This window comes from Haliotis cracherodii, unplaced genomic scaffold (assembly GCF_022045235.1).
Source record: "Haliotis cracherodii isolate W230 unplaced genomic scaffold, xgHalCrac1.p SCAF_3, whole genome shotgun sequence".
Taxonomy (NCBI): domain Eukaryota; kingdom Metazoa; phylum Mollusca; class Gastropoda; order Lepetellida; family Haliotidae; genus Haliotis; species Haliotis cracherodii.
The window spans coordinates 57,756,036-57,777,009 of NW_027266286.1; the positions used below are offsets into that span (position 1 = coordinate 57,756,036).

Sequence of the window (20,974 nt, forward strand, 5' to 3'; positions counted from 1 at the left end):
TCACAGGTCTTAAACCTAACTGATGTGGATCGAAAGGACATACCACATGTGACCCTAGCTGTTCGTGTTATCGTGCCCTGCCGATGTTAATTGTTGCTCATGGTGTGAACCATTGGTGGTCTAGTGGTAGAATATTCGCCTGCCACGCGGGTGACCCGGGTTCGATTCCCGGTCGATGCACATTGTTTTTGTGCCTCTTGCCAACAAAAGGAATAGACACTCTCAAAAAGCGCGTCTCCAGAAAGCTGTGTTCAACCTGTGACGCAATGCGATTGTTGTCAGTGATGTCACGTTTCTATGACGTCGTGCCATTGTGAGGTCACAAACGGGTCCCAAAATAGTCATCTGCCTGTTGGAATGATAATACGTATGCATTTACATGACTCTATTTGAAGGACTTCTAAGGGTGGGATGTGCTGTGAATTTTAGCATTGTTCTGTACATGAATCGGTGCTTATCTGCAAACTTCATTGACAGTGTCGGGCTATCAATTAAGCAATAATATGGCTAGTTCTACGTTCGATTACTCACAATATTTCATTTAATAGCGTGATTGAAAAGAAATAGAAAGTGTCAACTGAATGTACACACACCAACACGGTGCGTATTTATCATTGGAGGGTGCCATTTGTACTTTTCACCGACAGACTGTGAAGTTACATTTCTCATTCCCAGTCCCTACTGAAATAAAAAGATGCGTCGGCCGGGAATCGAACCCGGATCGACTGCTTGGAAGGCAACCATGCTAACCTTTACACCACCGACGCTGTCCATGTGGTGCATAGCCGGAAAAGACAACTTAATGAATTTCTCTGATTGATTGACCACGCCTGGAGGCACGCCTTTAAACGAAATTGCTTACGTCGCAAAATCATTTTTATTAAAAAAAAAATGTTTAAATGTATTCTTGACTTGATATGCGCCACGGGTCTTCAATGTACAGTGTAGTGGAAAAAAATAATTCTATTTAAATGCATATGACACTGCAGTTGCATCCATATGGAGCAAATGTATACGTCACTTGAATACTTCCTTCTTTTCAGCTTCTTTCTTGCCTAAGGAGTGAGAAGCTTAGAAACGAGGCGGTGAGTGTGAAGCATCGGTGGTCTAGTGGTAGAATACCTTCCTGCCACGCGGGTGACCCGGGTTCGATTCCCGGTCGATGCACATTGTTTTTGTGCCTCTTGCCAACAAAAGGAATAGACACTCTCAAAAAGCGCGTCTCCAGAAAGCTGTGTTCAGTCTGTGACGCAATGCGATTGTTGTCAGTGATGTCACGTTTCTATGACGTCGTGCCATTGTGAGGTCACAAACGGGTCCCAAAATAGTCATCTGCCTGTTGGAATGATAATACGTATGCATTTACATGACTCTATTTGAAGGACTTCTAAGGGTGGGATGTGCTGTGAATTTTAGCATTGTTCTGTACATGAATCGGTGCTTATCTGCAAACTACATTGACAGTGTCGGGCTATCAATTAAGCAATAATATGGCTAGTTCTACGTTCGATTACTCACAATATTTCATTTAATAGCGTGATTGAAAAGAAATAGAAAGTGTCAACAGAATGTACACACACCAACACGGTGCGTATTTATCATTGGAGGGTGCCATTTGTACTTTTCACCGACGGACTGTGAAGTTACATTTCTCATTCCCAGTCCCTACTGAAATAAAAAGATGTGTCGGCCGGGAATCGAACCCGGATCGACTGCTTGGAAGGCAACCATGCTAACCTTTACACCACCGACGCTGTCCATGTGGTGCATAGCCGGTAAAGACAACTTAATGAATTTCTCTGATTGATTGACCACGCCTGGAGGCACGCCTTTAAAGGGGCACTGATCTAACGCAATTCCCCGGGACTGGTTGTTGCCTTTGTTATTGTTTTTCCCCAGTGAGTACCCGGATGTAGAGCAGAAATCTAGACTAGCTCGCGACCTCTGTTGCGCCATTCGTAAGCGCATTAGTCACTTTTATGGATACCGGTAGTAATAAGAGCGTATGGTCACATTGATCAACAAAATGAAATACAGTTTTCGAGATAATAAGGAAATGTAGGTATCTTTGTGGGTAGCATCGGTAATGGTGACGAAGTTTTGATAAGTCACTTGCTCGGTAATTTTGCGATTTTCGTTTACACTATTTTGACTTGCAACACAAAGTAAATATTTCATCTGAGCATTGCTTTTTTTAAAGTGTGTATATTTTTTTACTGTCAAAATGTGTAACATATTTATTTATTCAGTTATTTTACAAAGTGACTGAAAAACATTTCCATCTGTATTATTATGATAACGAATTCCAAACATTTTGATGTTTAATGTCATCACCAAGAGACTGAAAATGTTACGTTGAAAAGTACATTTCTATGTTGTTTGGCTTCTAATCCTACATAATAATCTGTTGTGATGTTTGTAGGCCCTTTTGATCGTCTCAATCTATCTGGACAGATGTTTTAGTCAAAATGACTGAAATATTTAAACATTTTAAAAATTGCCTGAGAGTATCACATTTTACAAATTGACGGTAATCTATACACGCTTACAAAGGAAATGACCTGTGAAAACAACGCCTATCGCGCATTGAAGAATTTCCCAACCAAGACGTAGAAAAACAAGAACGAATCGGTTCAAATGAAGGAAAACAAAATGCAAATACCATAATTACAACTTACCAAATTTATGTGTATAAATAGGCAGCTTCCTTATTCGAGGAATGTATCCGTGAATATCCACACAAAGGAATAATATCCCACTCGTCTGCAGCTATACAAAATAACTTATTCGATGTCACGTGTCTCTGTAACTATCAAATATTCTAAAAGATATATATCGTTTCGGGTGTCAAGTCTCAAGGGTCGGCTGAGAAAGGCCACGTGATAACTATTTTCATTACGTCGACGGTTCCTAAAAAATCCATTGAGTTTGATAACAATGAGCAACCAATCAACGTATTATCAGTTAACCCTTTGAACAAATTGTATGTTGTTTTTACATCGGCACTTCACGCCATGATATGAGTGTATTCCCTTTGTTTTAGTAAACCTAGACATGTAAACACTCACTTTTGACATATCCACTGTGCAAGATAACAGTGATTAATCAATCAACGTATTTTCTGTTAATCCTTTGATGACTAGGAACGATCCGTTGCTTTACAACAAAAAAAAGTAACTCAACTGATCATTCATCTCTTGCTGGGCTGCCACGTGCATATTACATAACCTCACTTCAAACCTGGATTTAGATTGAATAATTACCCCAGACACAATAAATGCCAAATGAGAACCTTTGTCAGGTAATCTAAGTGGTGCTACCACTAATTGTACCTGTAATAAATTCATTAACTGAGCATCAAGTGAATGACGACAAATACACAAGTGTAGGGTTATACGAGAAAACGTGGATGACAACAAGGGAGTAGTAATCGTATTATCGACGCAATCCGAAATCCGAAAATGCTTTCACTGCATGGATACTTTTTTTTAGTATTAAACTATAACCATCTGGGGTATTTCCAAATGACGACTTCCGATGAGCTCCGCCGTTCTTTTTGTCTGTTTGTTTAGGCTGAAGAAATTAATTAACATGCGCCCTTTGTCGAATATTTATAGATCACATTTAAGCAATCAGTGTTTATTCAAAAATGCGTAAAACAAATATTGCCTCCAGCCTCCAAGTTTATTTAGCTGTCCTTGCAGACGGTAGCCCAGTCTCTGGTCACGCTCAGGTGCGTTGCGTATCATCCGGGTACTCACTGGGGAAAAAACAATAACAAAGGCAACAACCAGTCCGGGGAATGGCGTTAGATCAGTGCCCCTTTAAAGGAAATTGCTTACGTCGCAAAATCATTTTTACTATAAAAAAAATGTTTAAATGTATTCTTGACTTGATATGCGCCACGGGTCTGCAATGTACAGTGTAGTGGAAAAAAAATAATTCTATTTAAATGCATATGACACTGCAGTTGCATCCATATGGAGCAAATGTATACGTCACTTGAATACTTCCTTCTTTTCAGCTTCTTTCTTGCCTAAGGAGTGAGAAGCTTAGAAACGAGGCGGTGAGTGTGAAGCATCGGTGGTCTAGTGGTAGAATACTCGCCTGCCACGCGGGTGACCCGGGTTCGATTCCCGGTCGATGCACATTGTTTTTGTGCCTCTTGCCAACAAAAGGAATAGACACTCTCAAAAAGCGCGTCTCCAGAAAGCTGTGTTCAGTCTGTGACGCAATGCGATTGTTGTCAGTGATGTCACGTTTCTATGACGTCGTGCCATTGTGAGGTCACAAACGGGTCCCAAAATAGTCATCTGCCTGTTGGAATGATAATACGTATGCATTTACATGACTCTATTTGAAGGACTTCTAAGGGTGGGATGTGCTGTGAATTTTAGCATTGTTCTGTACATGAATCGGTGCTTATCTGCAAACTACATTGACAGTGTCGGGCTATCAATTAAGCAATAATATGGCTAGTTCTACGTTCGATTACTCACAATATTTCATTTAATAGCGTGATTGAAAAGAAATAGAAAGTGTCAACAGAATGTACACACACCAACACGGTGCGTATTTATCATTGGAGGGTGCCATTTGTACTTTTCACCGACGGACTGTGAAGTTACATTTCTCATTCCCAGTCCCTACTGAAATAAAAAGATGCGTCGGCCGGGAATCGAACCCGGATCGACTGCTTGGAAGGCAACCATGCTAACCTTTACACCACCGACGCTGTCCATGTGGTGCATAGCCGGTAAAGACAACTTAATGAATTTCTCTGATTGATTGACCACGCCTGGAGGCACGCCTTTAAACGAAATTGCTTACGTCGCAAAATCATTTTTACTATAAAAAAAATGTTTAAATGTATTCTTGACTTGATATGCGCCACGGGTCTGCAATGTACAGTGTAGTGGAAAAAAATAATTCTATTTAAATGCATATGACACTGCAGTTGCATCCATATGGAGCAAATGTATACGTCACTTGAATACTTCCTTCTTTTCAGCTTCTTTCTTGCCTAAGGAGTGAGAAGCTTAGAAACGAGGCGGTGAGTGTGAAGCATCGGTGGTCTAGTGGTAGAATACTCGCCTGCCACGCGGGTGACCCGGGTTCGATTCCCGGTCGATGCACATTGTTTTTGTGCCTCTTGCCAACAAAAGGAATAGACACTCTCAAAAAGCGCGTCTCCAGAAAGCTGTGTTCAATCTGTGACACAATGTGATTGTTGTCAGTGATGTCACTTTTCTATGACGTCGTGCCATTGTGAGGTCACAAACGGGTCCCAAAATAGTCATCTGCCTGTTGGAATGATAATACGTATGCATTTACATGACTCTATTTGAAGGACTTCTAAGGGTGGGATGTGCTGTGAATTTTAGCATTGTTCTGTACATGAATCGGTGCTTATCTGCAAACTACATTGACAGTGTCGGGCTATCAATTAAGCAATAATAGGGCTAGTTCTACGTTCGATTACTCACAATATTTCATTTAATAGCGTGATTGAAAAGAAATAGAAAGTGTCAACAGAATGTACACACACCAACACGGTGCGTATTTATCATTGGAGGATGCCATTTGTACTTTTCACCGACGGACTGTGAAGTTACATTTCTCATTCCCAGTCCCTACTGAAATAAAAAGATGCGTCGGCCGGGAATCGAACCCGGATCGACTGCTTGGAAGGCAACCATGCTAACCTTTACACCACCGACGCTGTCCATGTGGTGTATAGCCGGAAAAGACAACTTAATGAATTTCTCTGATTGATTGACCACGCCTGGAGGCACGCCTTTAAACGAAATTGCTTACGTCGCAAAATCATTTTTATTAAAAAAAAAAATGTTTAAATGTATTCTTGACTTGATATGCGCCACGGGTCTGCAATGTACAGTGTAGTGGAAAAAAATAATTCTATTTAAATGCATATGACACTGCAGTTGCATCCATATGGAGCAAATGTATACGTCACTTGAATACTTCCTTCTTTTCAGCTTCTTTCTTGCCTAAGGAGTGAGAAGCTTAGAAACGAGGCGGTGAGTGTGAAGCATCGGTGGTCTAGTGGTAGAATACTCGCCTGCCACGCGGGTGACCCGGGTTCGATTCCCGGTCGATGCACATTGTTTTTGTGCCTCTTGCCAACAAAAGGAATAGACACTCTCAAAAAGCGCGTCTCCAGAAAGCTGTGTTCAATCTGTGACGCAATGCGATTGTTGTCAGTGATGTCACGTTTCTATGACGTCGTGCCATTGTGAGGTCACAAACGGGTCCCAAAATAGTCATCTGCCTGTTGGAATGATAATACGTATGCATTTACATGACTCTATTTGAAGGACTTCTAAGGGTGGGATGTGCTGTGAATTTTAGCATTGTTCTGTACATGAATCGGTGCTTATCTGCAAACTACATTGACAGTGTCGGGCTATCAATTAAGCAATAATAGGGCTAGTTCTACGTTCGATTACTCACAATATTTCATTTAATAGCGTGATTGAAAAGAAATAGAAAGTGTCAACAGAATGTACACACACCAACACGGTGCGTATTTATCATTGGAGGATGCCATTTGTACTTTTCACCGACGGACTGTGAAGTTACATTTCTCATTCCCAGTCCCTACTGAAATAAAAAGATGCGTCGGCCGGGAATCGAACCCGGATCGACTGCTTGGAAGGCAACCATGCTAACCTTTACACCACCGACGCTGTCCATGTGGTGCATAGCCGGTAAAGACAACTTAATGAATTTCTCTGATTGATTGACCATGCCTGGAGGCACGCCTTTAAACGAAATTGCTTACGTCGCAAAATCAGTTTTACTATAAAAAAAATGTTTAAATGTATTCTTGACTTGATATGCGCCACGGGTCTGCAATGTACAGTGTAGTGGAAAAAAATAATTCTATTTAAATGCATATGACACTGCAGTTGCATCCATATGGAGCAAATGTATACGTCACTTGAATACTTCCTTCTTTTCAGCTTCTTTCTTGCCTAAGGAGTGAGAAGCTTAGAAACGAGGCGGTGAGTGTGAAGCATCGGTGGTCTAGTGGTAGAATACTCGCCTGCCACGCGGGTGACCCGGGTTCGATTCCCGGTCGATGCACATTGTTTTTGTGCCTCTTGCCAACAAAAGGAATAGACACTCTCAAAAAGCGCGTCTCCAGAAAGCTGTGTTCAGTCTGTGACGCAATGCGATTGTTGTCAGTGATGTCACGTTTCTATGACGTCGTGCCATTGTGAGGTCCCAAACGGGTCCCAAAATAGTCATCTGCCTGTTGGAATGATAATACGTATGCATTTACATGACTCTATTTGAAGGACTTCTAAGGGTGGGATGTGCTGTGAATTTTAGCATTGTTCTGTACATGAATCGGTGCTTATCTGCAAACTACATTGACAGTGTCGGGCTATCAATTAAGCAATAATATGGCTAGTTCTACGTTCGATTACTCACAATATTTCATTTAATAGCGTGATTGAAAAGAAATAGAAAGTGTCAACAGAATGTACACACACCAACACGGTGCGTATTTATCATTGGAGGGTGCCATTTGTACTTTTCACCGACGGACTGTGAAGTTACATTTCTCATTCCCAGTCCCTACTGAAATAAAAAGATGCGTCGGCCGGGAATCGAACCCGGATCGATTGCTTGGAAGGCAACCATGCTAACCTTTACACCACCGACGCTGTCCATGTGGTGCATAGCCGGTAAAGACAAATTAATGAATTTCTCTGATTGATTGACCATGCCTGGAGGCACGCCTTTAAACGAAATTGCTTACGTCGCAAAATCATTTTTACTATAAAAAAAAAAATGTTTAAATGTATTCTTGACTTGATATGCGCCACGGGTCTGCAATGTACAGTGTAGTGGAAAAAAATAATTCTATTTAAATGCATATGACACTGCAGTTGCATCCATATGGAGCAAATGTATACGTCACTTGAATACTTCCTTCTTTTCAGCTTCTTTCTTGCCTAAGGAGTGAGAAGCTTAGAAACGAGGCGGTGAGTGTGAAGCATCGGTGGTCTAGTGGTAGAATACTCGCCTGCCACGCGGGTGACCCGGGTTCGATTCCCGGTCGATGCACATTGTTTTTGTGCCTCTTGCCAACAAAAGGAATAGACACTCTCAAAAAGCGCGTCTCCAGAAAGCTGTGTTCAGTCTGTGACGCAATGCGATTGTTGTCAGTGATGTCACGTTTCTATGACGTCGTGCCATTGTGAGGTCACAAACGGGTCCCAAAATAGTCATCTGCCTGTTGGAATGATAATACGTATGCATTTACATGACTCTATTTGAAGGACTTCTAAGGGTGGGATGTGCTGTGAATTTTAGCATTGTTCTGTACATGAATCGGTGCTTATCTGCAAACTACATTGACAGTGTCGGGCTATCAATTAAGCAATAATAGGGCTAGTTCTACGTTCGATTACTCACAATATTTCATTTAATAGCGTGATTGAAAAGAAATAGAAAGTGTCAACAGAATGTATACACACCAACACGGTGCGTATTTATCATTGGAGGGTGCCATTTGTACTTTTCACCGACGGACTGTGAAGTTACATTTCTCAATCCCAGTCCCTACTGAAATAAAAAGATGCGTCGGCCGGGAATCGAACCCGGATCGACTGCTTGGAAGGCAACCATGCTAACCTTTACACCACCGACGCTGTCCATGTGGTGCATAGCCGGTAAAGACAAATTAATGAATTTCTCTGATTGATTGACCATGCCTGGAGGCACGCCTTTAAACGAAATTGCTTACGTCGCAAAATCATTTTTACTATAAAAAAAATGTTTAAATGTATTCTTGACTTGATATGCGCCACGGGTCTGCAATGTACAGTGTAGTGGAAAAAAATAATTCTATTTAAATGCATATGACACTGCAGTTGCATCCATATGGAGCAAATGTATACGTCACTTGAATACTTCCTTCTTTTCAGCTTCTTTCTTGCCTAAGGAGTGAGAAGCTTAGAAACGAGGCGGTGAGTGTGAAGCATCGGTGGTCTAGTGGTAGAATACTCGCCTGCCACGCGGGTGACCCGGGTTCGATTCCCGGTCGATGCACATTGTTTTTGTGCCTCTTGCCAACAAAAGGAATAGACACTCTCAAAAAGCGCGTCTCCAGAAAGCTGTGTTCAGTCTGTGACGCAATGCGATTGTTGTCAGTGATGTCACGTTTCTATGACGTCGTGCCATTGTGAGGTCACAAACGGGTCCCAAAATAGTCATCTGCCTGTTGGAATGATAATACGTATGCATTTACATGACTCTATTTGAAGGACTTCTAAGGGTGGGATGTGCTGTGAATTTTAGCATTGTTCTGTACATGAATCGGTGCTTATCTGCAAACTACATTGACAGTGTCGGGCTATCAATTAAGCAATAATATGGCTAGTTCTACGTTCGATTACTCACAATATTTCATTTAATAGCGTGATTGAAAAGAAATAGAAAGTGTCAACAGAATGTATACACACCAACACGGTGCGTATTTATCATTGGAGGGTGCCATTTGTACTTTTCACCGACGGACTGTGAAGTTACATTTCTCAATCCCAGTCCCTACTGAAATAAAAAGATGCGTCGGCCGGGAATCGAACCCGGATCGACTGCTTGGAAGGCAACCATGCTAACCTTTACACCACCGACGCTGTCCATGTGGTGCATAGCCGGTAAAGACAACTTAATGAATTTCTCTGATTGATTGACCATGCCTGGAGGCACGCCTTTAAACGAAATTGCTTACGTCGCAAAATCATTTTTACTATAAAAAAAATGTTTAAATGTATTCTTGACTTGATATGCGCCACGGGTCTGCAATGTACAGTGTAGTGGAAAAAAATAATTCTATTTAAATGCATATGACACTGCAGTTGCATCCATATGGAGCAAATGTATACGTCACTTGAATACTTCCTTCTTTTCAGCTTCTTTCTTGCCTAAGGAGTGAGAAGCTTAGAAACGAGGCGGTGAGTGTGAAGCATCGGTGGTCTAGTGGTAGAATACTCGCCTGCCACGCGGGTGACCCGGGTTCGATTCCCGGTCGATGCACATTGTTTTTGTGCCTCTTGCCAACAAAAGGAATAGACACTCTCAAAAAGCGCGTCTCCAGAAAGCTGTGTTCAGTCTGTGACGCAATGCGATTGTTGTCAGTGATGTCACGTTTCTATGACGTCGTGCCATTGTGAGGTCACAAACGGGTCCCAAAATAGTCATCTGCCTGTTGGAATGATAATACGTATGCATTTACATGACTCTATTTGAAGGACTTCTAAGGGTGGGATGTGCTGTGAATTTTAGCATTGTTCTGTACATGAATCGGTGCTTATCTGCAAACTACATTGACAGTGTCGGGCTATCAATTAAGCAATAATAGGGCTAGTTCTACGTTCGATTACTCACAATATTTCATTTAATAGCGTGATTGAAAAGAAATAGAAAGTGTCAACAGAATGTATACACACCAACACGGTGCGTATTTATCATTGGAGGGTGCCATTTGTACTTTTCACCGACGGACTGTGAAGTTACATTTCTCAATCCCAGTCCCTACTGAAATAAAAAGATGCGTCGGCCGGGAATCGAACCCGGATCGACTGCTTGGAAGGCAACCATGCTAACCTTTACACCACCGACGCTGTCCATGTGGTGCATAGCCGGTAAAGACAAATTAATGAATTTCTCTGATTGATTGACCATGCCTGGAGGCACGCCTTTAAACGAAATTGCTTACGTCGCAAAATCATTTTTACTATAAAAAAAATGTTTAAATGTATTCTTGACTTGATATGCGCCACGGGTCTGCAATGTACAGTGTAGTGGAAAAAAATAATTCTATTTAAATGCATATGACACTGCAGTTGCATCCATATGGAGCAAATGTATACGTCACTTGAATACTTCCTTCTTTTCAGCTTCTTTCTTGCCTAAGGAGTGAGAAGCTTAGAAACGAGGCGGTGAGTGTGAAGCATCGGTGGTCTAGTGGTAGAATACTCGCCTGCCACGCGGGTGACCCGGGTTCGATTCCCGGTCGATGCACATTGTTTTTGTGCCTCTTGCCAACAAAAGGAATAGACACTCTCAAAAAGCGCGTCTCCAGAAAGCTGTGTTCAGTCTGTGACGCAATGCGATTGTTGTCAGTGATGTCACGTTTCTATGACGTCGTGCCATTGTGAGGTCACAAACGGGTCCCAAAATAGTCATCTGCCTGTTGGAATGATAATACGTATGCATTTACATGACTCTATTTGAAGGACTTCTAAGGGTGGGATGTGCTGTGAATTTTAGCATTGTTCTGTACATGAATCGGTGCTTATCTGCAAACTACATTGACAGTGTCGGGCTATCAATTAAGCAATAATATGGCTAGTTCTACGTTCGATTACTCACAATATTTCATTTAATAGCGTGATTGAAAAGAAATAGAAAGTGTCAACAGAATGTATACACACCAACACGGTGCGTATTTATCATTGGAGGGTGCCATTTGTACTTTTCACCGACGGACTGTGAAGTTACATTTCTCATTCCCAGTCCCTACTGAAATAAAAAGATGCGTCGGCCGGGAATCGAACCCGGATCGACTGCTTGGAAGGCAACCATGCTAACCTTTACACCACCGACGCTGTCCATGTGGTGCATAGCCGGTAAAGACAACTTAATGAATTTCTCTGATTGATTGACCATGCCTGGAGGCACGCCTTTAAACGAAATTGCTTACGTCGCAAAATCATTTTTACTATAAAAAAAATGTTTAAATGTATTCTTGACTTGATATGCGCCACGGGTCTGCAATGTACAGTGTAGTGGAAAAAAATAATTCTATTTAAATGCATATGACACTGCAGTTGCATCCATATGGAGCAAATGTATACGTCACTTGAATACTTCCTTCTTTTCAGCTTCTTTCTTGCCTAAGGAGTGAGAAGCTTAGAAACGAGGCGGTGAGTGTGAAGCATCGGTGGTCTAGTGGTAGAATACTCGCCTGCCACGCGGGTGACCCGGGTTCGATTCCCGGTCGATGCACATTGTTTTTGTGCCTCTTGCCAACAAAAGGAATAGACACTCTCAAAAAGCGCGTCTCCAGAAAGCTGTGTTCAGTCTGTGACGCAATGCGATTGTTGTCAGTGATGTCACGTTTCTATGACGTCGTGCCATTGTGAGGTCACAAACGGGTCCCAAAATAGTCATCTGCCTGTTGGAATGATAATACGTATGCATTTACATGACTCTATTTGAAGGACTTCTAAGGGTGGGATGTGCTGTGAATTTTAGCATTGTTCTGTACATGAATCGGTGCTTATCTGCAAACTACATTGACAGTGTCGGGCTATCAATTAAGCAATAATATGGCTAGTTCTACGTTCGATTACTCACAATATTTCATTTAATAGCGTGATTGAAAAGAAATAGAAAGTGTCAACAGAATGTATACACACCAACACGGTGCGTATTTATCATTGGAGGGTGCCATTTGTACTTTTCACCGACGGACTGTGAAGTTACATTTCTCAATCCCAGTCCCTACTGAAATAAAAAGATGCGTCGGCCGGGAATCGAACCCGGATCGACTGCTTGGAAGGCAACCATGCTAACCTTTACACCACCGACGCTGTCCATGTGGTGCATAGCCGGTAAAGACAACTTAATGAATTTCTCTGATTGATTGACCATGCCTGGAGGCACGCCTTTAAACGAAATTGCTTACGTCGCAAAATCATTTTTACTATAAAAAAAATGTTTAAATGTATTCTTCACTTGATATGCGCCACGGGTCTGCAATGTACAGTGTAGTGGAAAAAAATAATTCTATTTAAATGCATATGACACTGCAGTTGCATCCATATGGAGCAAATGTATACGTCACTTGAATACTTCCTTCTTTTCAGCTTCTTTCTTGCCTAAGGAGTGAGAAGCTTAGAAACGAGGCGGTGAGTGTGAAGCATCGGTGGTCTAGTGGTAGAATACTCGCCTGCCACGCGGGTGACCCGGGTTCGATTCCCGGTCGATGCACATTGTTTTTGTGCCTCTTGCCAACAAAAGGAATAGACACTCTCAAAAAGCGCGTCTCCAGAAAGCTGTGTTCAGTCTGTGACGCAATGCGATTGTTGTCAGTGATGTCACGTTTCTATGACGTCGTGCCATTGTGAGGTCACAAACGGGTCCCAAAATAGTCATCTGCCTGTTGGAATGATAATACGTATGCATTTACATGACTCTATTTGAAGGACTTCTAAGGGTGGGATGTGCTGTGAATTTTAGCATTGTTCTGTACATGAATCGGTGCTTATCTGCAAACTACATTGACAGTGTCGGGCTATCAATTAAGCAATAATATGGCTAGTTCTACGTTCGATTACTCACAATATTTCATTTAATAGCGTGATTGAAAAGAAATAGAAAGTGTCAACAGAATGTATACACACCAACACGGTGCGTATTTATCATTGGAGGGTGCCATTTGTACTTTTCACCGACGGACTGTGAAGTTACATTTCTCAATCCCAGTCCCTACTGAAATAAAAAGATGCGTCGGCCGGGAATCGAACCCGGATCGACTGCTTGGAAGGCAACCATGCTAACCTTTACACCACCGACGCTGTCCATGTGGTGCATAGCCGGTAAAGACAACTTAATGAATTTCTCTGATTGATTGACCATGCCTGGAGGCACGCCTTTAAACGAAATTGCTTACGTCGCAAAATCATTTTTACTATAAAAAAAATGTTTAAATGTATTCTTGACTTGATATGCGCCACGGGTCTGCAATGTACAGTGTAGTGGAAAAAAATAATTCTATTTAAATGCATATGACACTGCAGTTGCATCCATATGGAGCAAATGTATACGTCACTTGAATACTTCCTTCTTTTCAGCTTTCTTGCCTAAGGAGTGAGAAGCTTAGAAACGAGGCGGTGAGTGTGAAGCATCGGTGGTCTAGTGGTAGAATACTCGCCTGCCACGCGGGTGACCCGGGTTCGATTCCCGGTCGATGCACATTGTTTTTGTGCCTCTTGCCAACAAAAGGAATAGACACTCTCAAAAAGCGCGTCTCCAGAAAGCTGTGTTCAGTCTGTGACGCAATGCGATTGTTGTCAGTGATGTCACGTTTCTATGACGTCGTGCCATTGTGAGGTCACAAACGGGTCCCAAAATAGTCATCTGCCTGTTGGAATGATAATACGTATGCATTTACATGACTCTATTTGAAGGACTTCTAAGGGTGGGATGTGCTGTGAATTTTAGCATTGTTCTGTACATGAATCGGTGCTTATCTGCAAACTACATTGACAGTGTCGGGCTATCAATTAAGCAATAATATGGCTAGTTCTACGTTCGATTACTCACAATATTTCATTTAATAGCGTGATTGAAAAGAAATAGAAAGTGTCAACAGAATGTATACACACCAACACGGTGCGTATTTATCATTGGAGGGTGCCATTTGTACTTTTCACCGACGGACTGTGAAGTTACATTTCTCAATCCCAGTTCCTACTGAAATAAAAAGATGCGTCGGCCGGGAATCGAACCCGGATCGACTGCTTGGAAGGCAACCATGCTAACCTTTACACCACAGACGCTGTCCATGTGGTGCATAGCCGGTAAAGACAACTTAATGAATTTCTCTGATTGATTGACCATGCCTGGAGGCACGCCTTTAAACGAAATTGCTTACGTCGCAAAATCATTTTTACTATAAAAAAAATGTTTAAATGTATTCTTGACTTGATATGCGCCACGGGTCTGCAATGTACAGTGTAGTGGAAAAAAATAATTCTATTTAAATGCATATGACACTGCAGTTGCATCCATATGGAGCAAATGTATACGTCACTTGAATACTTCCTTCTTTTCAGCTTCTTTCTTGCCTAAGGAGTGAGAAGCTTAGAAACGAGGCGGTGAGTGTGAAGCATCGGTGGTCTAGTGGTAGAATACTCGCCTGCCACGCGGGTGACCCGGGTTCGATTCCCGGTCGATGCACATTGTCGTGCCATTGTGAGGTCACAAACGGGTCCCAAAATAGTCATCTGCCTGTTGGAATGATAATACGTATGCATTTACATGACTCTATTTGAAGGACTTCTAAGGGTGGGATGTGCTGTGAATTTTAGCATTGTTCTGTACATGAATCGGTGCTTATCTGCAAACTACATTGACAGTGTCGGGCTATCAATTAAGCAATAATAGGGCTAGTTCTACGTTCGATTACTCACAATATTTCATTTAATAGCGTGATTGAAAAGAAATAGAAAGTGTCAACAGAATGTATACACACCAACACGGTGCGTATTTATCATTGGAGGGTGCCATTTGTACTTTTCACCGACGGACTGTGAAGTTACATTTCTCAATCCCAGTCCCTACTGAAATAAAAAGATGCGTCGGCCGGGAATCGAACCCGGATCGACTGCTTGGAAGGCAACCATGCTAACCTTTACACCACCGACGCTGTCCATGTGGTGCATAGCCGGTAAAGACAACTTAATGAATTTCTCTGATTGATTGACCATGCCTGGAGGCACGCCTTTAAACGAAATTGCTTACGTCGCAAAATCATTTTTACTATAAAAAAAATGTTTAAATGTATTCTTGACTTGATATGCGCCACGGGTCTGCAATGTACAGTGTAGTGGAAAAAAATAATTCTATTTAAATGCATATGACACTGCAGTTGCATCCATATGGAGCAAATGTATACGTCACTTGAATACTTCCTTCTTTTCAGCTTCTTTCTTGCCTAAGGAGTGAGAAGCTTAGAAACGAGGCGGTGAGTGTGAAGCATCGGTGGTCTAGTGGTAGAATACTCGCCTGCCACGCGGGTGACCCGGGTTCGATTCCCGGTCGATGCACATTGTTTTTGTGCCTCTTGCCAACAAAAGGAATAGACACTCTCAAAAAGCGCGTCTCCAGAAAGCTGTGTTCAGTCTGTGACGCAATGCGATTGTTGTCAGTGATGTCACGTTTCTATGACGTCGTGCCATTGTGAGGTCACAAACGGGTCCCAAAATAGTCATCTGCCTGTTGGAATGATAATACGTATGCATTTACATGACTCTATTTGAAGGACTTCTAAGGGTGGGATGTGCTGTGAATTTTAGCATTGTTCTGTACATGAATCGGTGCTTATCTGCAAACTACATTGACAGTGTCGGGCTATCAATTAAGCAATAATATGGCTAGTTCTACGTTCGATTACTCACAATATTTCATTTAATAGCGTGATTGAAAAGAAATAGAAAGTGTCAACAGAATGTATACACACCAACACGGTGCGTATTTATCATTGGAGGGTGCCATTTGTACTTTTCACCGACGGACTGTGAAGTTACATTTCTCAATCCCAGTCCCTACTGAAATAAAAAGATGCGTCGGCCGGGAATCGAACCCGGATCGACTGCTTGGAAGGCAACCATGCTAACCTTTACACCACCGACGCTGTCCATGTGGTGCATAGCCGGTAAAGACAACTTAATGAATTTCTCTGATTGATTGACCATGCCTGGAGGCACGCCTTTAAACGAAATTGCTTACGTCGCAAAATCATTTTTACTATAAAAAAAATGTTTAAATGTATTCTTGACTTGATATGCGCCACGGGTCTGCAATGTACAGTGTAGTGGAAAAAAATAATTCTATTTAAATGCATATGACACTGCAGTTGCATCCATATGGAGCAAATGTATACGTCACTTGAATACTTCCTTCTTTTCAGCTTCTTTCTTGCCTAAGGAGTGAGAAGCTTAGAAACGAGGCGGTGAGTGTGAAGCATCGGTGGTCTAGTGGTAGAATACTCGCCTGCCACGCGGGTGACCCGGGTTCGATTCCCGGTCGATGCACATTGTTTTTGTGCCTCTTGCCAACAAAAGGAATAGACACTCTCAAAAAGCGCGTCTCCAGAAAGCTGTGTTCAGTCTGTGACGCAATGCGATTGTTGTCAGTGATGTCACGTTTCTATGACGTCGTGCCATTGTGAGGTCACAAACGGGTCCCAAAATAGTCATCTGCCTGTTGGAATGATAATACGTATGCATTTACATGACTCTATTTGAAGGACTTCTAAGGGTGGGATGTGCTGTGAATTTTAGCATTGTTCTGTACATGAATCGGTGCTTATCTGCAAACTACATTGACAGTGTCGGGCTATCAATTAAGCAATAATATGGCTAGTTCTACGTTCGATTACTCACAATATTTCATTTAATAGCGTGATTGAAAAGAAATAGAAAGTGTCAACAGAATGTATACACACCAACACGGTGCGTATTTATCATTGGAGGGTGCCATTTGTACTTTTCACCGACGGACTGTGAAGTTACATTTCTCAATCCCAGTCCCTACTGAAATAAAAAGATGCGTCGGCCGGGAATCGAACCCGGATCGACTGCTTGGAAGGCAACCATGCTAACCTTTACACCACCGACGCTGTCCATGTGGTGCATAGCCGGTAAAGACAACTTAATGAATTTCTCTGATTGATTGACCATGCCTGGAGGCACGCCTTTAAACGAAATTGCTTACGTCGCAAAATCATTTTTACTATAAAAAAAATGTTTAAATGTATTCTTGACTTGATATGCGCCACGGGTCTGCAATGTACAGTGTAGTGGAAAAAAATAATTCTATTTAAATGCATATGACACTGCAGTTGCATCCATATGGAGCAAATGTATACGTCACTTGAATACTTCCTTCTTTTCAGCTTCTTTCTTGCCTAAGGAGTGAGAAGCTTAGAAACGAGGCGGTGAGTGTGAAGCATCGGTGGTCTAGTGGTAGAATACTCGCCTGCCACGCGGGTGACCCGGGTTCGATTCCCGGTCGATGCACATTGTTTTTGTGCCTCTTGCCAACAAAAGGAATAGACACTCTCAAAAAGCGCGTCTCCAGAAAGCTGTGTTCAGTCTGTGACGCAATGCGATTGTTGTCAGTGATGTCACGTTTCTATGACGTCGTGCCATTGTGAGGTCACAAACGGGTCCCAAAATAGTCATCTGCCTGTTGGAATGATAATACGTATGCATTTACATGACTCTATTTGAAGGACTTCTAAGGGTGGGATGTGCTGTGAATTTTAGCATTGTTCTGTACATGAATCGGTGCTTATCTGCAAACTACATTGACAGTGTCGGGCTATCAATTAAGCAATAATATGGCTAGTTCTACGTTCGATTACTCACAATATTTCATTTAATAGCGTGATTGAAAAGAAATAGAAAGTGTCAACAGAATGTATACACACCAACACGGTGCGTATTTATCATTGGAGGGTGCCATTTGTACTTTTCAACGACGGACTGTGAAGTTACATTTCTCAATCCCAGTCCCTACTGAAATAAAAAGATGCGTCGGCCGGGAATCGAACCCGGATCGACTGCTTGGAAGGCAACCATGCTAACCTTTACACCACCGACGCTGTCCATGTGGTGCATAGCCGGTAAAGACAACTTAATGAATTTCTCTGATTGATTGACCATGCCTGGAGGCACGCCTTTAAACGAAATTGCTTACGTCGCAAAATCATTTTTACTATAAAAAAAATGTTTAAATGTATTCTTGACTTGATATGCGCCACGGGTCTGCAATGTACAGTGTAGTGGAAAAAAATAATTCTATTTAAATGCATATGACACTGCAGTTGCATCCATATGGAGCAAATGTATACGTCACTTGAATACTTCCTTCTTTTCAGCTTCTTTCTTGCCTAAGGAGTGAGAAGCTTAGAAACGAGGCGGTGAGTGTGAAGCATCGGTGGTCTAGTGGTAGAATACTCGCCTGCCACGCGGGTGACCCGGGTTCGATTCCCGGTCGATGCACATTGTTTTTGTGCCTCTTGCCAACAAAAGGAATAGACACTCTCAAAAAGCGCGTCTCCAGAAAGCTGTGTTCAGTCTGTGACGCAATGCGATTGTTGTCAGTGATGTCACGTTTCTATGACGTCGTGCCATTGTGAGGTCACAAACGGGTCCCAAAATAGTCATCTGCCTGTTGGAATGATAATACGTATGCATTTACATGACTCTATTTGAAGGACTTCTAAGGGTGGGATGTGCTGTGAATTTTAGCATTGTTCTGTACATGAATCGGTGCTTATCTGCAAACTACATTGACAGTGTCGGGCTATCAATTAAGCAATAATAGGGCTAGTTCTACGTTCGATTACTCACAATATTTCATTTAATAGCGTGATTGAAAAGAAATAGAAAGTGTCAACAGAATGTATACACACCAACACGGTGCGTATTTATCATTGGAGGGTGCCATTTGTACTTTTCACCGACGGACTGTGAAGTTACATTTCTCAATCCCAGTCCCTACTGAAATAAAAAGATGCGTCGGCCGGGAATCGAACCCGGATCGACTGCTTGGAAGGCAACCATGCTAACCTTTACACCACCGACGCTGTCCATGTGGTGCATAGCCGGTAAAGACAACTTAATGAATTTCTCTGATTGATTGACCATGCCTGGAGGCACGCCTTTAAACGAAATTGCTTACGTCGCAAAATCATTTTTACTATAAAAAAAATGTTTAAATGTATTCTTGACTTGATATGCGCCACGGGTCTGCAATGTACAGTGTAGTGGAAAAAAATAATTCTATTTAAATGCATATGACACTGCAGTTGCATCCATATGGAGCAAATGTATACGTCACTTGAATACTTCCTTCTTTTCAGCTTCTTTCTTGCCTAAGGAGTGAGAAGCTTAGAAACGAGGCGGTGAGTGTGAAGCATCGGTGGTCTAGTGGTAGAATACTCGCCTGCCACGCGGGTGACCCGGGTTCGATTCCCGGTCGATGCACATTGTTTTTGTGCCTCTTGCCAACAAAAGGAATAGACACTCTCAAAAAGCGCGTCTCCAGAAAGCTGTGTTCAGTCTGTGACGCAATGCGATTGTTGTCAGTGATGTCACGTTTCTATGACGTCGTGCCATTGTGAGGTCACAAACGGGTCCCAAAATAGTCATCTGCCTGTTGGAATGATAATACGTATGCATTTACATGACTCTATTTGAAGGACTTCTAAGGGTGGGATGTGCTGTGAATTTTAGCATTGTTCTGTACATGAATCGGTGCTTATCTGCAAACTACATTGACAGTGTCGGGCTATCAATTAAGCAATAATAGGGCTAGTTCTACGTTCGATTACTCACAATATTTCATTTAATAGCGTGATTGAAAAGAAATAGAAAGTGTCAACAGAATGTATACACACCAACACGGTGCGTATTTATCATTGGAGGGTGCCATTTGTACTTTTCACCGACGGACTGTGAAGTTACATTTCTCAATCCCAGTCCCTACTGAAATAAAAAGATGCGTCGGCCGGGAATCGAACCCGGATCGACTGCTTGGAAGGCAACCATGCTAACCTTTACACCACCGACGCTGTCCATGTGGTGCATAGCCGGTAAAGACAACTTAATGAATTTCTCTGATTGATTGACCATGCCTGGAGGCACGCCTTTAAACGAAATTGCTTACGTCGCAAAATCATTTTTACTATAAAAAAAATGTTTAAATGTATTCTTGACTTGATATGCGCCACGGGTCTGCAATGTACAGTGTAGTGGAAAAAAATAATTCTATTTAAATGCATATGACACTGCAGTTGCATCCATATGGAGCAAATGTATACGTCACTTGAATACTTCCTTCTTTTCAGCTTCTTTCTTGCCTAAGGAGTGAGAAGCTTAGAAACGAGGCGGTGAGTGTGAAGCATCGGTGGTCTAGTGGTAGAATACTCGCCTGCCACGCGGGTGACCCGGGTTCGATTCCCGGTCGATGCACATTGTTTTTGTGCCTCTTGCCAACAAAAGGAATAGACACTCTCAAAAAGCGCGTCTCCAGAAAGCTGTGTTCAGTCTGTGACGCAATGCGATTGTTGTCAGTGATGTCACGTTTCTATGACGTCGTGCCATTGTGAGGTCACAAACGGGTCCCAAAATAGTCA

The 20,974-nt window shown here is 42.2% G+C and overlaps 38 non-coding genes across 38 annotated transcripts; 19 read left to right on the forward strand and 19 right to left on the reverse strand.

Moving 5' to 3' along the window:
- Window positions 1–695: 695 nt before the first annotated feature.
- Window positions 696–767, reverse strand: Trnag-ucc (transfer RNA glycine (anticodon UCC)). Its single transcript has one exon. It is a non-coding gene; the product is annotated as a tRNA-Gly (tRNA).
- Window positions 768–1,096: 329 nt separating this feature from the next.
- Trnag-gcc (transfer RNA glycine (anticodon GCC)) lies at window positions 1,097–1,167 on the forward strand. Its single transcript has one exon. It is a non-coding gene; the product is annotated as a tRNA-Gly (tRNA).
- A 515-nt stretch (window positions 1,168–1,682) lies between these two features.
- Window positions 1,683–1,754, reverse strand: Trnag-ucc (transfer RNA glycine (anticodon UCC)). Its single transcript has one exon. It is a non-coding gene; the product is annotated as a tRNA-Gly (tRNA).
- A 2,323-nt stretch (window positions 1,755–4,077) lies between these two features.
- On the forward strand, window positions 4,078–4,148 carry Trnag-gcc (transfer RNA glycine (anticodon GCC)). The gene has a single exon. It is a non-coding gene; the product is annotated as a tRNA-Gly (tRNA).
- A 515-nt stretch (window positions 4,149–4,663) lies between these two features.
- Trnag-ucc (transfer RNA glycine (anticodon UCC)) lies at window positions 4,664–4,735 on the reverse strand. Its single transcript has one exon. It is a non-coding gene; the product is annotated as a tRNA-Gly (tRNA).
- Window positions 4,736–5,064: 329 nt separating this feature from the next.
- On the forward strand, window positions 5,065–5,135 carry Trnag-gcc (transfer RNA glycine (anticodon GCC)). The gene has a single exon. It is a non-coding gene; the product is annotated as a tRNA-Gly (tRNA).
- Window positions 5,136–5,650: 515 nt separating this feature from the next.
- Trnag-ucc (transfer RNA glycine (anticodon UCC)) lies at window positions 5,651–5,722 on the reverse strand. The gene has a single exon. It is a non-coding gene; the product is annotated as a tRNA-Gly (tRNA).
- Window positions 5,723–6,052: 330 nt separating this feature from the next.
- Window positions 6,053–6,123, forward strand: Trnag-gcc (transfer RNA glycine (anticodon GCC)). The gene has a single exon. It is a non-coding gene; the product is annotated as a tRNA-Gly (tRNA).
- Window positions 6,124–6,638: 515 nt separating this feature from the next.
- Window positions 6,639–6,710, reverse strand: Trnag-ucc (transfer RNA glycine (anticodon UCC)). Its single transcript has one exon. It is a non-coding gene; the product is annotated as a tRNA-Gly (tRNA).
- Window positions 6,711–7,039: 329 nt separating this feature from the next.
- Window positions 7,040–7,110, forward strand: Trnag-gcc (transfer RNA glycine (anticodon GCC)). Its single transcript has one exon. It is a non-coding gene; the product is annotated as a tRNA-Gly (tRNA).
- Window positions 7,111–7,625: 515 nt separating this feature from the next.
- Window positions 7,626–7,697, reverse strand: Trnag-ucc (transfer RNA glycine (anticodon UCC)). The gene has a single exon. It is a non-coding gene; the product is annotated as a tRNA-Gly (tRNA).
- Window positions 7,698–8,029: 332 nt separating this feature from the next.
- Window positions 8,030–8,100, forward strand: Trnag-gcc (transfer RNA glycine (anticodon GCC)). Its single transcript has one exon. It is a non-coding gene; the product is annotated as a tRNA-Gly (tRNA).
- A 515-nt stretch (window positions 8,101–8,615) lies between these two features.
- Trnag-ucc (transfer RNA glycine (anticodon UCC)) lies at window positions 8,616–8,687 on the reverse strand. The gene has a single exon. It is a non-coding gene; the product is annotated as a tRNA-Gly (tRNA).
- A 329-nt stretch (window positions 8,688–9,016) lies between these two features.
- On the forward strand, window positions 9,017–9,087 carry Trnag-gcc (transfer RNA glycine (anticodon GCC)). Its single transcript has one exon. It is a non-coding gene; the product is annotated as a tRNA-Gly (tRNA).
- Window positions 9,088–9,602: 515 nt separating this feature from the next.
- Window positions 9,603–9,674, reverse strand: Trnag-ucc (transfer RNA glycine (anticodon UCC)). The gene has a single exon. It is a non-coding gene; the product is annotated as a tRNA-Gly (tRNA).
- Window positions 9,675–10,003: 329 nt separating this feature from the next.
- Window positions 10,004–10,074, forward strand: Trnag-gcc (transfer RNA glycine (anticodon GCC)). Its single transcript has one exon. It is a non-coding gene; the product is annotated as a tRNA-Gly (tRNA).
- A 515-nt stretch (window positions 10,075–10,589) lies between these two features.
- Window positions 10,590–10,661, reverse strand: Trnag-ucc (transfer RNA glycine (anticodon UCC)). Its single transcript has one exon. It is a non-coding gene; the product is annotated as a tRNA-Gly (tRNA).
- Window positions 10,662–10,990: 329 nt separating this feature from the next.
- Window positions 10,991–11,061, forward strand: Trnag-gcc (transfer RNA glycine (anticodon GCC)). The gene has a single exon. It is a non-coding gene; the product is annotated as a tRNA-Gly (tRNA).
- A 515-nt stretch (window positions 11,062–11,576) lies between these two features.
- On the reverse strand, window positions 11,577–11,648 carry Trnag-ucc (transfer RNA glycine (anticodon UCC)). The gene has a single exon. It is a non-coding gene; the product is annotated as a tRNA-Gly (tRNA).
- Window positions 11,649–11,977: 329 nt separating this feature from the next.
- On the forward strand, window positions 11,978–12,048 carry Trnag-gcc (transfer RNA glycine (anticodon GCC)). Its single transcript has one exon. It is a non-coding gene; the product is annotated as a tRNA-Gly (tRNA).
- A 515-nt stretch (window positions 12,049–12,563) lies between these two features.
- Trnag-ucc (transfer RNA glycine (anticodon UCC)) lies at window positions 12,564–12,635 on the reverse strand. The gene has a single exon. It is a non-coding gene; the product is annotated as a tRNA-Gly (tRNA).
- A 329-nt stretch (window positions 12,636–12,964) lies between these two features.
- On the forward strand, window positions 12,965–13,035 carry Trnag-gcc (transfer RNA glycine (anticodon GCC)). Its single transcript has one exon. It is a non-coding gene; the product is annotated as a tRNA-Gly (tRNA).
- Window positions 13,036–13,550: 515 nt separating this feature from the next.
- Trnag-ucc (transfer RNA glycine (anticodon UCC)) lies at window positions 13,551–13,622 on the reverse strand. Its single transcript has one exon. It is a non-coding gene; the product is annotated as a tRNA-Gly (tRNA).
- A 326-nt stretch (window positions 13,623–13,948) lies between these two features.
- Window positions 13,949–14,019, forward strand: Trnag-gcc (transfer RNA glycine (anticodon GCC)). Its single transcript has one exon. It is a non-coding gene; the product is annotated as a tRNA-Gly (tRNA).
- Window positions 14,020–14,534: 515 nt separating this feature from the next.
- Window positions 14,535–14,606, reverse strand: Trnag-ucc (transfer RNA glycine (anticodon UCC)). The gene has a single exon. It is a non-coding gene; the product is annotated as a tRNA-Gly (tRNA).
- A 329-nt stretch (window positions 14,607–14,935) lies between these two features.
- Window positions 14,936–15,006, forward strand: Trnag-gcc (transfer RNA glycine (anticodon GCC)). Its single transcript has one exon. It is a non-coding gene; the product is annotated as a tRNA-Gly (tRNA).
- Window positions 15,007–15,403: 397 nt separating this feature from the next.
- Trnag-ucc (transfer RNA glycine (anticodon UCC)) lies at window positions 15,404–15,475 on the reverse strand. Its single transcript has one exon. It is a non-coding gene; the product is annotated as a tRNA-Gly (tRNA).
- Window positions 15,476–15,804: 329 nt separating this feature from the next.
- On the forward strand, window positions 15,805–15,875 carry Trnag-gcc (transfer RNA glycine (anticodon GCC)). Its single transcript has one exon. It is a non-coding gene; the product is annotated as a tRNA-Gly (tRNA).
- A 515-nt stretch (window positions 15,876–16,390) lies between these two features.
- Window positions 16,391–16,462, reverse strand: Trnag-ucc (transfer RNA glycine (anticodon UCC)). Its single transcript has one exon. It is a non-coding gene; the product is annotated as a tRNA-Gly (tRNA).
- A 329-nt stretch (window positions 16,463–16,791) lies between these two features.
- Window positions 16,792–16,862, forward strand: Trnag-gcc (transfer RNA glycine (anticodon GCC)). Its single transcript has one exon. It is a non-coding gene; the product is annotated as a tRNA-Gly (tRNA).
- A 515-nt stretch (window positions 16,863–17,377) lies between these two features.
- Window positions 17,378–17,449, reverse strand: Trnag-ucc (transfer RNA glycine (anticodon UCC)). Its single transcript has one exon. It is a non-coding gene; the product is annotated as a tRNA-Gly (tRNA).
- A 329-nt stretch (window positions 17,450–17,778) lies between these two features.
- On the forward strand, window positions 17,779–17,849 carry Trnag-gcc (transfer RNA glycine (anticodon GCC)). The gene has a single exon. It is a non-coding gene; the product is annotated as a tRNA-Gly (tRNA).
- A 515-nt stretch (window positions 17,850–18,364) lies between these two features.
- Window positions 18,365–18,436, reverse strand: Trnag-ucc (transfer RNA glycine (anticodon UCC)). Its single transcript has one exon. It is a non-coding gene; the product is annotated as a tRNA-Gly (tRNA).
- Window positions 18,437–18,765: 329 nt separating this feature from the next.
- On the forward strand, window positions 18,766–18,836 carry Trnag-gcc (transfer RNA glycine (anticodon GCC)). Its single transcript has one exon. It is a non-coding gene; the product is annotated as a tRNA-Gly (tRNA).
- A 515-nt stretch (window positions 18,837–19,351) lies between these two features.
- Trnag-ucc (transfer RNA glycine (anticodon UCC)) lies at window positions 19,352–19,423 on the reverse strand. The gene has a single exon. It is a non-coding gene; the product is annotated as a tRNA-Gly (tRNA).
- Window positions 19,424–19,752: 329 nt separating this feature from the next.
- Trnag-gcc (transfer RNA glycine (anticodon GCC)) lies at window positions 19,753–19,823 on the forward strand. Its single transcript has one exon. It is a non-coding gene; the product is annotated as a tRNA-Gly (tRNA).
- A 515-nt stretch (window positions 19,824–20,338) lies between these two features.
- On the reverse strand, window positions 20,339–20,410 carry Trnag-ucc (transfer RNA glycine (anticodon UCC)). The gene has a single exon. It is a non-coding gene; the product is annotated as a tRNA-Gly (tRNA).
- Window positions 20,411–20,739: 329 nt separating this feature from the next.
- On the forward strand, window positions 20,740–20,810 carry Trnag-gcc (transfer RNA glycine (anticodon GCC)). Its single transcript has one exon. It is a non-coding gene; the product is annotated as a tRNA-Gly (tRNA).
- Window positions 20,811–20,974: the final 164 nt, after the last annotated feature.